Here is a 13,220-nt window from a genome sequence, read left to right as displayed (position 1 = left end):
CTCTAACCACGCAAAGGCTCTTTCTCACAAATCTGCCCTGTGTAAAAATGAGTCAAGTTTTTAATGACAATTTGATCTCTTTTATCTGTGAGAAGATGAAGTCCATTCATGGTTGTGTTGCCCAGATTCTGATTTCATTCACAGTTTCATGCAGAATGATTGCAAGCCTTTGCTCTTGGTTGTCACTCCCCTCACAGCTCTATCCAGTGACTAAGGAAGAGAAGGAGGTTTCCTCCTTGCTTATATCCCTAAACGTCCGGTTATACCTTCACCCTTAACACCTGTCTCAAGTGGAGAGACGAAAGAAGTTTTTAAACCCCTTTTAAAGAAGTCAAACTTGGACCCCAGGGCAGAACGAGCTAGAGGTTCATAATTCTTTTACCAGCAGTCACTAAATTTGGTGAGAAGCTCTGGCTCACCAGCTTTCTAAACATTATGACGAGCCCCAGCTACTTGATGCTAGCTGGATGGGTTTAACCCCTTCAGTGCCACGCCCTTTCCCCGCCCTGTGCCGGCCGTTGCATTAGCGGGCGGGGTTCATGACGAGATAGTCTCGTCATGGGCACAGCGCAACCGCGCTCCATGACGAGACCATCTCGTCATGGGCACTGAAGCGGTTAAGGGCGTGTCTAGGCACTAAGAGTGTCCCAGTGGCTGTATTGAATGAAGCCTGACAATCTTACAATAATGGCATTTCCACCTGCCTCATCTTGCTGTTGCATTTATGTTATCTTGTTACCTCCAAATGAGGATCTGGAAGCAAAATCTTCTTTTTATTCTGTGCCACCTAAATTCTTGTATTGTTAATGCTGCCATCATTTCTAGATTGAGCTATGCCAATGCTTGCTACATTGGTCTACCTGAGACAGCTATTTGCAAGCTTCAAGTTGTTCAGAATATGGCAATGTGATATCATGAATTTCAGGAAATGTATTAGGTTCTCTGAGGCTTAAAGCAAGCTGCACTGATTGCCAATTTTCTAGAAAGGCCCATTGTGAAGCATTCCGCTTTGTACAAAGAGCACAAACAGCCCCATGTTGATAAGGTGTTTACTTATAAGTCTAAATGATTCCTTCATTTTGGCCCGTCCCACCTGCTATCAGACCAGTGATTTAGAAAGGCTTGGCGGGCATGGATGTAGAGGGGGATGTTCATTCTCATTTGTTGCTATCTCTATTTGGAATGCACTCAGTCTTGGCCTGTGTTCAATAGAGAAATATTCTTTGTTTAGGATGGCTCTTAAAATTCATCTTTTTTATTGATTATCTTCATGTCTTTTCTGACTTTGTTAGTCAATTCAGCCTTTGGGCGTTCTTTGCTCTTGATAATGAACAACTCAGCTCATATTTTGCATGTACAGGTTTCCAATATATTTAGGGCCAGATTTATCAACGTGTTGCGTTGCTTTTGCGTCACGCAAGGTAACGCATGGGCGAAGCAACACTAAAGTCAGATTTACCAAGCCATACAAGTCCACCTTGTGTGGCCCTGTGGTACTTGGTAAATCTAGAGTAACACAAGGCAGCTCAAGTCGCTACCCCGCGTTACTCTGCCCCAGGGAGGTGTTCAATGGGTGTTTTCGTGCAGGGTGGTGTCCATTCCTGGACAAAAACAATTCTGCCTTCAACACAGGCACTCTTGCACCATGACTCAAGGGTGCCTGCATTGGTGCTAGGCAGCCAAAAGTGCGCAAGCACAAGGAGAGGACTGGAATGCGCCGAATAATGTTAAATACAGTACAGTATTACCCTCTCCCTTTCACGCAGCACAGCAAGGTGTCTTGATGCACAGGATTGCATGATATGTTGATAAATCTGCCCCTTGAGAGTGTGACCTCAATCATTAAATGCAAAACTGGTGGCAGTTTTAGAAAAAATCGAGCAAAGCATTGTCATCTGAGGGATGCATGTCCTACGGGTATACTGAGAGATAGCTCAGCATTGTGACGCCTGAATATATAATATATATCTAAAACAGAGCCATACCTCTGCTGCCTGAAAAACACACCTCTATAATCAGTTTCTTAGAGTGCATTGTAAGACAGATGTGGAATTTGCTTCAACGTGTGCCTTATGTGGATTTTTTCAGGGATAGTGCCTGGGAAAAAGGCAATACTCCAGCACTCCCCTTGTTTAGCAATGGCATCACTGTGTCCTGCCTCTTATTAGAGATATTATTTGGCTGTGAAATGCTTGTGAACCTTATTTTGCTGTCAGATGAAGCCTGGATCAAAAGCACAATAACTCTGATATTGTGTGTACCAACACAAAAACATTGCAGAATGAAAACACTGCTTTGTACAGTACTGGTTCTAGTGTTACAATGACAAATTGGTCACCACGTTGTCTGCCCGCGGTCTCTCTTGTATCCCATTCATGGCTGTCTCTTTCTTTATCAAGGTAAGGCTATTTGCTATAATTAGCATAGATATTTAGGAGAACATGGTAATTCTTCTCATAAGGAATTTAGGACGATTTCATAACAAATGTTACACTTTACAATGCACATTGCCCCTGCAGGATTAAAAAACAACATTGGTACTTTAGAGGATTTGACACGTTATGTGCTGCAGGCTTCAGAAAAGAAGTGAAAGCATGGTTTGTATTCTTATAACATGATCTTAAGATGCGCTATCTTGCCCATCACCACATATTCTATGTGTTCTAGAGCTTGAAGGAATACTTGCATCATTTGAATGCTAGAACAACATTCGTTCCTAAATTATCTTTTTTGCTACCTCTAAAAGCCTTGTAGATGTAGCTCCATCATCTCATTTGAGAAATACTCAATGTGAGATGCTATCAACTATTAATTTATTTTGATTTAGTTTAGCAAAGGTTACTAGCAGATTAATTTACAGGTGGTATCTGATTACCACTCACTTATTCAATTTCAGGAGGAATGGAAGATACATTAGGAATCAAAATCAATACCTACAGTCACATATCTCGATATCAGGTATGTTAGCCCACTAACGGGGGGCGAGGCTAGCAGCCAGCGAGCATGGTCGCAGCCTAGAGAGGCTCCCGATCCCTCGCCCGATTCTCCGACGAAAACATCCTGTAACTGCCCGGGCACCCCGTGAAAATCGGGGGGGATCCCAGGAGACACCTTGGGCACTGCTCCGGTCTGGGCTGAGCCTCGGAGATCGCGCCGATTCCGGAGGAGAATGCGGCGGCGGTGCCGGCGCTCCGACGGCCAAGATGGCGGCTGCCCCGGACCTGCGGAGATGGGACCTACGGAGGCGCTGAGGCGCGGTGGATGAGGAGTTGCCCTGCACCGGGGTGCTCGGACCTTGCTGCGGTGCAGATCCCCGGGACGCCGGTCGCTGGAGTGCCCGCACCGGCACTTGAGTCCTCCGGGGGTAGGCTCCTCCCCCCTCCTCCTCGGCTGTGGAGAAGACTGGTGGCCCTGACCTGAGGGGGCGCCGAGGGCGCTAGTGACCAGAGCGTGGCCCGCCTGCCCCCCTGCTGGGGATCGGATGCCTACAATGCGGGACTTCAACGCCCTCCCACACTGAGGCGCTCCTAGCGACGGACTGTGGCCGGTCGGGAGAGACTGGTGAGGCGGCCATTTCCTACTCCTTCTCTCCCCCGAGGGAGTCACTACATCACCGGGCGCCCCTGCTCTGGGGGCTTGGGCGGCCGTGCGCTCCTGGGGATCGCTGGGGCCCCGGAGACTCTCCTGTGATGGCAGCGGGGTGCCTTCTGTTGTCCCGAGCCCTGCCTGGAGGACTGGGGGCGGAGCGGCCAGCGGACCGGCCCTGCGGACCATAGAACACTGCGGATCGGACTCGACCCCGTGCTCTGCCTACGGACACCACACGCGGCGCCACGCGTACCGCCTAGGCCATTGCAGACCTCCCCTGATCCCCGTGTGGGACTACTTGATAAGCTGATCGCGGCGGAGTCCTGGGACTGCGCCTGACCCCACCGAGGGTTGCGGCTCGAAATGGGGCGCTACAGCGGACTGCGGAGCAGCTACGTGTGAGCGGCGGATCGGACGGGGAGGAGGATCTGAGACTTGGACCGCGGTGAGGGCGAGGGGACGTGGCCGTGAGGCCCTTGGTTGGCCGGCCCCACCGGGAGGCGCACACCCAGCGGACTACTGCATCAGCGGAAGGGGCATACCGCTAGCCTCGGGACTCTGGGGACAGCTGGCCTGCGCTCAGCGCCTCAACATGGGAATACCGAGAGGGGGAAGAGGTGACGGAGGCCCCTCCTCAGGGGCGCCTGTGGGAGCCCCGCAAAGCCCAACGGACCTGCAACAGATGCAAGACCGTATCCTGGAAGCCATCGCGACCACGAAGGACGCGCTACACCAAGACATAGCGCAGGTGGCAACGGGGCTGGGTCTCCTGCGGGCTGATCATGGCAAGCTGGCGGACAGGGTCAAGATAGCGAAGTCCACCCTGACAGACCTCATACCGGCGCAAAAATCGGTCGAGGGCCGGCTGACGGAGGTGCTGGATCGGATACACGTGTTGGAGAGGAGGGCTGAGGATGCTGAAAACCGCAGCAGGCGTAATAACGTGCGCCTGGTAGGCCTTCCGGAAAAAATAGAGGGCTCCGACATGGTGGGCTACCTGGACGGTTGGCTGCGCACGGTCGTGGCCCCTGAGGGCCTATCGCCCGTCTTCACGCTGGAACGCGCGCACCGGGTGCCTGCCAGACCCCCTAGACCGGGCCAACCACCTCGTCCTGTAATCATTAAACTCCTGCACTACAAGGACAGAGACTGGTTGTTGCAAAGGGCCAGAGATGCGGGTCCCTTCCAGGTTGAAAATAGCAAGGTTACGCTATTCCCGGACTACACGTTCGAGACCCAAAAGCTGCGCGCCTCCTTCCTGCCCATCAAAAAGGAACTCCGCTCTGTGGGCCTCCAATATTCGCTACTCTTCCCGGCCAAGCTCAGAGTGGTAGCGGATGGTAACACGCTGTTCTTCCTCACGGCGGCGGAGGCATGGACCTGGTGGGACACTTACAGGGCGGACGCGGCCGGGACCAGGGCCAGCGGAACTGAGGGCCACCAACAGCAGCGACCGGCGAGGAAATCGCGGAGGATCTGTGGGCGCAAGCGGGGGCCCAGTAGACCGACTGACTCCCAGACGGAGGACGGCAGGAAGGCTGCGCTGCAGGCGGTGCTGGACCTGTCGAGTGCGGCATCGATCCCGTCGGAACGGGCCTCTGGCTCGGAGGACCGGGGTACGGACTCGGAGTCGGGACACTCGGACTCAAGCAGCACGAAAGGCCCGGTGGTTACGCTGCAGACATCGGAGGAGATAATCGAGGGCTGAGCGTCAGACAAGTGCCTCCTGATGTGCTACGGCGGCCGGGGCTCGCCATTACAGTCACCTGAGCAGAATACAGTAAGATTGGACTTTAGTGTGCTTCATGAGTATTGTGGGGCGGGGGGGATGAGTCAATGGCTGGGATCTTGTGAATAGTCGTCGCCCTCCAGGGCCCATAAGGCCTCCGTAGTGTAGACTGCGGATCAGCGGGTTTGTGAGAGCGCGGTTGCTCGAGCACAGTTTGGATGGGAACAGCTTTCGTGAAGTTAGGTCCTGTTCTGGGGGGGGTGGGGCCTGGAGCAGTTGGGGGGGCTCAAGGCGAAATACAGGGGGGGGGTAGGGGTAGTGTTGAGGGGGGGAGGGAATAGTGCCGCCGTACACGCCTGGGGATGGTTTACCTGTATTACATGCTGTGCGATGTGGGACAATGGCTAATGCGGGGTCCATAAGATGTGTGACTTGGAATGTGAGGGGGCTCCACTCCATGGCAAGACGGCACAAGGTGCATGCCTACTTGGTCCGTAGGGGGGTTCAGATAGCGTTTCTACAGGAAACTCACCTCACGAAGAAGGAGGGCATTGCCCTGCAGCGTAGATGGAGGGGCCAACTGTTTTACACCACGTACTCTGCCTTTGCTAGAGGGGTATTAATATGGATACGGGCGGGCACTCCTTTTCAGGTAACCCAACACGTAGCGGACCCGGAGGGACGGTACGTAGCGGTGGAGGGCAAACTTAGGGGCAAGCACATAGCTCTAGGAAGCATCTCTGCGCCTAATGTGGACCAGGCGACTTACTTTGCGCGTCTCTCTGGTGTGCTGGCTGGCTACCTCGCGGGCCCGGTGCTTTTAGGGGGCGACTTCAATTCCATAGCAGATATTACACTAGATAGGTCACACCCGCCGCTGCCCGCGTCCCCGATGCACCGATTGGCAAAATCTAGATCGGACTGGCAGGACAAATGGGGTCTGACTGACGCTTGGCGCGCTCAGCACCTAGCGGAGCGGGACTACTCATTCTACTCCGGCCTTCATGACCTTCATGTCCGACTGGACGCTTTCCTGTGCTCTTCGTTGGTCCTCCCTGCGGTGGCCGGGACGGAGTATCTGGCGCGCACGATCTCCGACCATAATCCCCTGCTACTGACGCTGGGCTGGATGAACGAGGTTCCACAGATCCCGACGTGGCGACTAAGGCCGGACACGTTAGATGACCCACCGTTTCGGGAGTCGCTCGGTGAAAGGATTGGGCACTACTTTGTAGAGAATGACGGCACCGCGGCCTCTAGGGCAGCGGAATGGGATGCCTTTAAGATAGTGGTGAGGGGCCATTGCATAGGGAAGTATGCGGGGGTACGAAAGACTCTGCTGGACGACTTAGACAGAGCCGACCGCGCACTGAGAGAGGCCGAGGTGGCGCGCCCCAGCCGCCCCGAGCTGCAGGATAGGCTTTGCGAGGCGCGTGAGGCAGTTGCGGTGGAGGTCGAGCGTCTCCGCAGCTTCGATTACAAAACGTACCTGACTAAAACGCACGCCGAGGGAGATAAGGCTGGGACGCTGCTGGCCTGGCTAGCGAACCCTACTCGAAACAGTCAGCCCATATTAGCTTTACGGGACAGGGAGGGCCGAATAGGCACCACGCAACCAGCCGTTTTGGAAGGCTTCCGGTCCTATTATGTGCGTATGTACAAGAGTGCACTACTAGCACGGGATGAAGAAGTAGAGGCGTACCTGGACGAGCTGCACCTACCACGGTTGGACCAGGAGCACGCAGATGCCCTGGGTGGCCAAATAGAATTAGCGGAAATTAGGGGAGCTGTAAAGCAGATGGCCCGCAACAAAACCCCGGGCCTGGACGGCCTCCCCATAGAGTTTTACGACCGGTACCTGGAGCAATTGGCTCCCCGGCTCCAAATTGTCTACAATGAGGCCAGGGACAGAGGACGGCTCCCGCGCTCCATGCGCGAGGCCATAATGATTCCCCTACTAAAGCCACGCAGAGAAGGCACTGACCCCTCGTCCTACCGGCACCTGTCAATGCTCACTGCAGATTACAAGATTCTCAGCACCATACTGGCGACCAGATTGTTGCGCCATATGCAGGAGCTGATCCACAAGGATCAATCTGGGTTCATACCCACCCGCAACACCACCCACAACATTCGGCAGCTGATCAGGCTTGTAAATGACCCACCGCCCGAGGCGCGGATGCCCCTGGTACTGTCGATCGACATTGAAAAGGTATTCGATAGTCTGGAATGGGAATACCTGTTCAAGGTGATGCGGAGATTCGGCCTGGGCGATAAATACATACACTGGACAAAAGTGCTATATTCCTTGGCGAAGGCGCGCGTGAAAGTGGGTACGCTGGTGTCACAGCAGTTTGAGGTGGGTCGCGGCACCAGGCAGGGTTGTGCATTGTCCCCCCTGCTGTTTGCACTAGCAATAGAGCCCCTGGCGGCCATGGCTAGGCTGGGCAATCATTGCGGCGGGCTGGATTTTAGAGGGCACCGCCATTTCGTATCGCTCTATGCGGACGACCTCCTCCTCTTCCTGGAGAACTCCGACAGCGCGGTGGAGGGTGCGGAGGGGCTCCTGGCGCGATTTGGCGGGGTGTCTGGTCTCCGGGTTAACTGGAACAAGACTTGCCTGTTCCCCCTGCGGTGAGAGGAGGTGCAGCCCCCCGCCTGCCAATCGATTAGATGGGAGCCTCACTGTCTCGACTACCTGGGGGTGCACATATATCATGACGCCCTGGCCTTGCTGGAGGGCAATATAGGGCGTTGTATCTGTGCCCTACAGGGGTGCATGTCTTTCTGGGCCACCCTGCCACTGTTGGCAGCGGGCCGCATATCCCTACTGAAGATGATCGCCTTGCCCCGCTTATTATATTTCTTCAGGACCCTCCCAGTGTGGGTGCCTGGAGCGATCTTTAAGCATCTCAAGTCTTTGATAACATCCTTCTTGTGGGGCTCGGGCAGACGCAGAATAGCGCTCACGACGTTGACCCGCCCGAAAGACGAAGGGGGTCTAGCGGTCCCAAACTTCGAGCTCTATTATTTAGCTGCACAGCTGCAGTCCTTTACGCAGGAAATAGCGAGAGTATACCGAGGCCCGGAGAGTGAGAGGGACGCTGGCACTCCTCGCCACGTATTAGCTTACATCGCCCTCCAGCAGAGGCTGGCACTTGGGGATCTGACCCAGGAGGAGCGTACGTGCCGCCTATGCTGGAACAGTTCGCAGAGACGAGCAGGAGTCAGACACCCATATGCGCCCGAAATACCACTGGGCATGGTGACAGCACTCCCTCACGGGGGTGATTGGTCACGGCTGCAGTTGTGGGAGGAGGCGGGTCTGCAGGTGTTGGGGGACCTGTACGATGACGGCGTGCTGTCCCCGTTCCAGACTCTGCAGGATCGCTACGACCTCCCGAGAGGGGATTACCTCTTGCACACGGCGGTAGTGAGAGCCATACAGGCGCACTGGGGTGATGGCCTAGTTGAGCCCGCAACGACGCAGGCGTGCCAGTACACAATGATGTCGGCTGGCACCTTCAAGGCAGTGACGTGTCTTTACTCACGGATGGTAAAGGAGACCCTTCGGCCCCTGACCGCGTTAAAAAACAAGTGGGAGCTGGACCTGCAGGCGGACATCCCTGACACCGCTTGGGCGCAGCTGGTGCGCAGAGCCAGAAAAAGCACGAGAAATGCGCGGTTCCAATTGATTCATTTTTATGTGCTCCACAGGGCATACCTCACCCCAGACAAAATTAGGAAATACTTTGGAGCTGCGGAGGCTGCGTGCCCTAGGTGTAACAGAGTGGTGGCGGACCTGGTCCACATGCTGTGGGCCTGCCCAAATCTGCGGGAGTACTGGGAGGGGGTCGGCGGCACGCTGAATGACGTGGCAGATAGAGACCTACAATACGATGCGGCCGTTTGTATACTCCACTGGTTCCCGCATACGCCCAAGAATAAAATGTCCAGCAAGTTCATAGACATGGGCCTTCTCCTAGCGAAGAGAGAGGTGACAAAAGGGTGGAAGTCGAAGGCGGGTCCTACACACCGGAGATGGCTGAATGAATTCCTCAAATGGGCGGCTAGTGAGAGCACACTCAGATATCAACTAGCTCACCGAAAACCGGACGACCGGGCTCAGGCAGCGGCAATGGAATGGGAGGTGTTGGTACAGGCCCTGCGGGATAGCCTAGTCAGTGAGGAGGAAGACGAGAACTCCGAAGACGCAGCAGACGTAGTCGTGCCACTGGCTCCCCTGCCAAACACACACGATTAGGGATTACCGGATTTTTCCTGCTACCCACCACACAAGCTATTTGTTCCTGACTAGGCGCAATGGGGGGGGGGGGCACTAGGGAGGGGTGGGCTGAGGGGGAGTTTATCAGTTTAAGGTTTTCTGGAAGTAGATTGTAAGGTCTGTGCGTATCTGGGGGAGCAGGGGGACAGTGATCAAAAGCGGGCAGCGGGTCTCCCCACCGGAAGTTGGTTCCTGACAGTGTTGTATCAATGTGCCATATGTCTGTGTGACGCCGCCCGGCCTCCGGGATGTGGGCAGTATGGCTGTGTATGCTGCACGGATTAACGGTTAAGGGGAGGACGGGAAACCTGCATTACTCACATGCAACCTGATTACTGTACGTGGTCCTGCAATAAAAATGGCTTGACAAAAAAAAAAATGTTAGCCCACTAACCTCAAGAGACTGAGACTTGTACATGTGTTCAGCCTCAGACTAACATTTAATGAACAGACTGAAAAATAACTTTGTCTTCTGTCAGGCAGGAGTGTCTTTCTCAAAAAGGAATTACAAATATTTAATGCTCCTATTCTCATTTCACAGAAGGAATGCTTGGAGAATTGACAAAAAGAGCCATTGTCTTGTAATAACTTGACGAAAACTGTTTTTAAAGTCCTTCGTATTAAAACCTGTAGAACCTGCTTTTTAGCAGTCAAGCCACTCATTACCACTTTAAAGACCTCTATCAGTAGCCTGTAAGCATTGCCAAATCCACTAAAACAGGTTTGTTGTAATCCTATCAGGTTTGACTAACATGTTTAAAATTCACTATGTGGCACTTTCTTGTAATGACTCTAAGGATAGCTCCTCCTCCAATGGATGACTTGTTAGCTCTCCCCAAGTTTGGGTCTAGTTGCACCCCTGACTATATGTATATATTTTAATATATTGGAGACAATAGGTCTTTGCAAACAGACTGTTAAAGCTATCTATAGGCAAGGCATAAAAAAGCAAGTAGGCATGCAAGTCGGTGTGAATTGAAAACAAGAGAGCAAAGATTGTGTTGCATTGTAAAAGTCGTAAAGACAGTACAGTGATGCTTCATATCACTGATTGATATGCAATGCAATTTTGCAAATCAGACACATGGGCCTATTCACATATTGCATTTTGTTGTGCGTGTTGTAGAACTACAAAAGTGCTACAACAGTGCTACCAAATACTGCTCACAAATCTACGTGCAGAGCTTCCGCCTCCGTCACTCCTATATGCAGCGGCAGCCGGCACAGGTAAGCGCGGTGAGGAGGGAAATCAACAGACAACAGAATAGGTATCATTTATTTATTTAATAATACTTATTCCGTTGTATGTTGACTTTGCCTCCTCCACCCCACCCCGCTTCACCCTGTTTACATGTGATGGCCGCCGCTGCCTATAAGTATATGTTTTAGAAGTAAATGTGGGAGGGACGAGAGAAGTGGCTGAAACAGGGAAAACACTTACCTATAAATGGGAGGAGTTTAAGGAAGACAGAGAGGGGTTTAGGGAAGAACTACCCACACACAAAACAATAAGCCCATTTTTGTCACAAACTGCACTTCTAAAGTTACTACAGCCAGAAAAGGACCAAAAACAGTAGTGAATTACTCTGGTGCAAAGCTCCACCCATGGTCAACCTCTGGTACTGCAACACTCACAAAGAAAATAATGGGGGTAGGGGCATACATTGTCGTTCCAAAAGGGAAATAAAATCCCATAGGAAATAATGTTAAATTGAAATACATTATTTTAAATACCTAAAAATATAACAACATTTAATTTAATAATAAGAAAATTATATAAAATTGATACATATTATTTTATATTTTAAAATATGTTAGCAACCCATTTGTAATTAAAAATCAATGTAAGTGAAAATTGAAATAATATCTAAATACATAAATGTTTGTTGATTCTGTACATCACTTTTATTCTTTTGTAATGCACATTAATATTTGTGTTTCCTTAATTGGCAAGTTTATTAAAAATGAAATTTCTGAAAAAGTTAAGAAATATAATATAAGATAATTACACAAGTTAAATATGTTTTCATAATTTGTCTTTTATTCTACATTTCAAATATATAATTACAATAATATTTGACATTAAAATATTGCTACTTTTTTTTAACTTTTCCCTGTAGATTACCATAAGGAGGCTCTACAACTAAAAGTCTGTTTAATGAATGAATCTGGGAAAATGTTTGTTTGCACAGCTTTGGAACTGTCCCTTAGAACTAAATGCAGGAGAAATGCATTGCATCACAATTACAAGGATAACAACACTGGCAATACACCTGTTAATGAAATGAGTGAATGCTTTCAACTCCACAATCTCCAGTTTAAACTCATTTCAACAGCAACCAATAAATCACAGCCAGGCTGACAACACAAGAAAGGATCCCACACACAAAACCTGTTTTCCTATCTTCAATATGTAGGTAAATGTCTTTGCAAGTTTGCTCCTTCTTTGACAACAGCCAGGACACTCCTTCTCACACCTGGCAGCCAAAACCTAGAAAGGCCTTCAGCTGCACCTTAGGACTGCCTCATCATTTGCGGCCTTTATTATGCCTCTTTCTGCTCATTGCTGATCTTTATTTTGCCTCTTTCTGCTTATTGCTGGCCTCTAGTGTGCCTATTTCTGCTTGTTACTGACCTTGATTTTCCCTCTTTCTGCTCCCCGCTGACCTTTATTTTCCCTCTTTTTTCGCTCATTTCTATTGCAAGTTCGCAGCCTTTCTTTTTAAAAAAAAAAATGCTTTTAAGCCAGGGTGGGGTCCCTGGGGGACCTCAAGACCAAGGCATGGGGGCCAGGGTATTCCTATGTTGCCCACCCCCTTTTTTTTTTTTTTTAGACTCCCCGGAAGCCGAATCCCAAGATGACAGCCAACACTTCCTGGTTAAAGTAATGGCATCCAATCAGAGCTCTGCATTTCCCTGTATGAGCGTGTTATTTTTCATTAAAGTCGTCGCGGCCACAGATATCACTAACTGTAAATTTCTCAACAACTAATGTACTGATTTACAGCAAATAAGTAAAAGCAGAATCTGCATAATTAAATCAATCTACCTTTCTGCCAAATTTGATGTAATTCCGTCCAGCGGTTCGGGATGTAGGTGTGTTAACAAGTCTTAAGGGAATTAACTTGGGAGAACATACTTTTTGGAGCCCCCTTTTCTCAGTCCTTGCTTGATGGATCACCCTGGAACTTTTCATGTGGAGCAAGAATCACCAGCCCACTTTTTTTGAAAAAGTTTGTGAAGATTCGTGAAACGGTGCTAAAGATATAGGCACGTCAACACATGGTCCTAACTATAACTACCTTCTGGCGACCGCCAGTAGGATATCTATCTATCTATCTATCTATCTATCTATCTATCTATCTATCTATCTATCTATCTATCTATCTATCTATCTATCTATCTATCTATCTATCTATCTATCTATCTATCTATCTATCTATCTATCTATCTATCTATCTATCTATCTATCTATCTATCTATCTATCTATCTATCTATCTATCTATCTATATAGATATATATACGCCACAGAAGATTTATATACCTGTTTATAAACATCATGCAGAATGGCGGGAATTGGAAGTGGAGTTCCCACGTGGCATAACAAAAAATAGGTA

This window comes from Triturus cristatus, chromosome 8 (genome assembly GCF_964204655.1).
Source record: "Triturus cristatus chromosome 8, aTriCri1.1, whole genome shotgun sequence".
NCBI classification, from domain to species: Eukaryota; Metazoa; Chordata; class Amphibia; order Caudata; family Salamandridae; genus Triturus; species Triturus cristatus.
Note: the sequence above shows the minus strand (reverse complement) of the source record.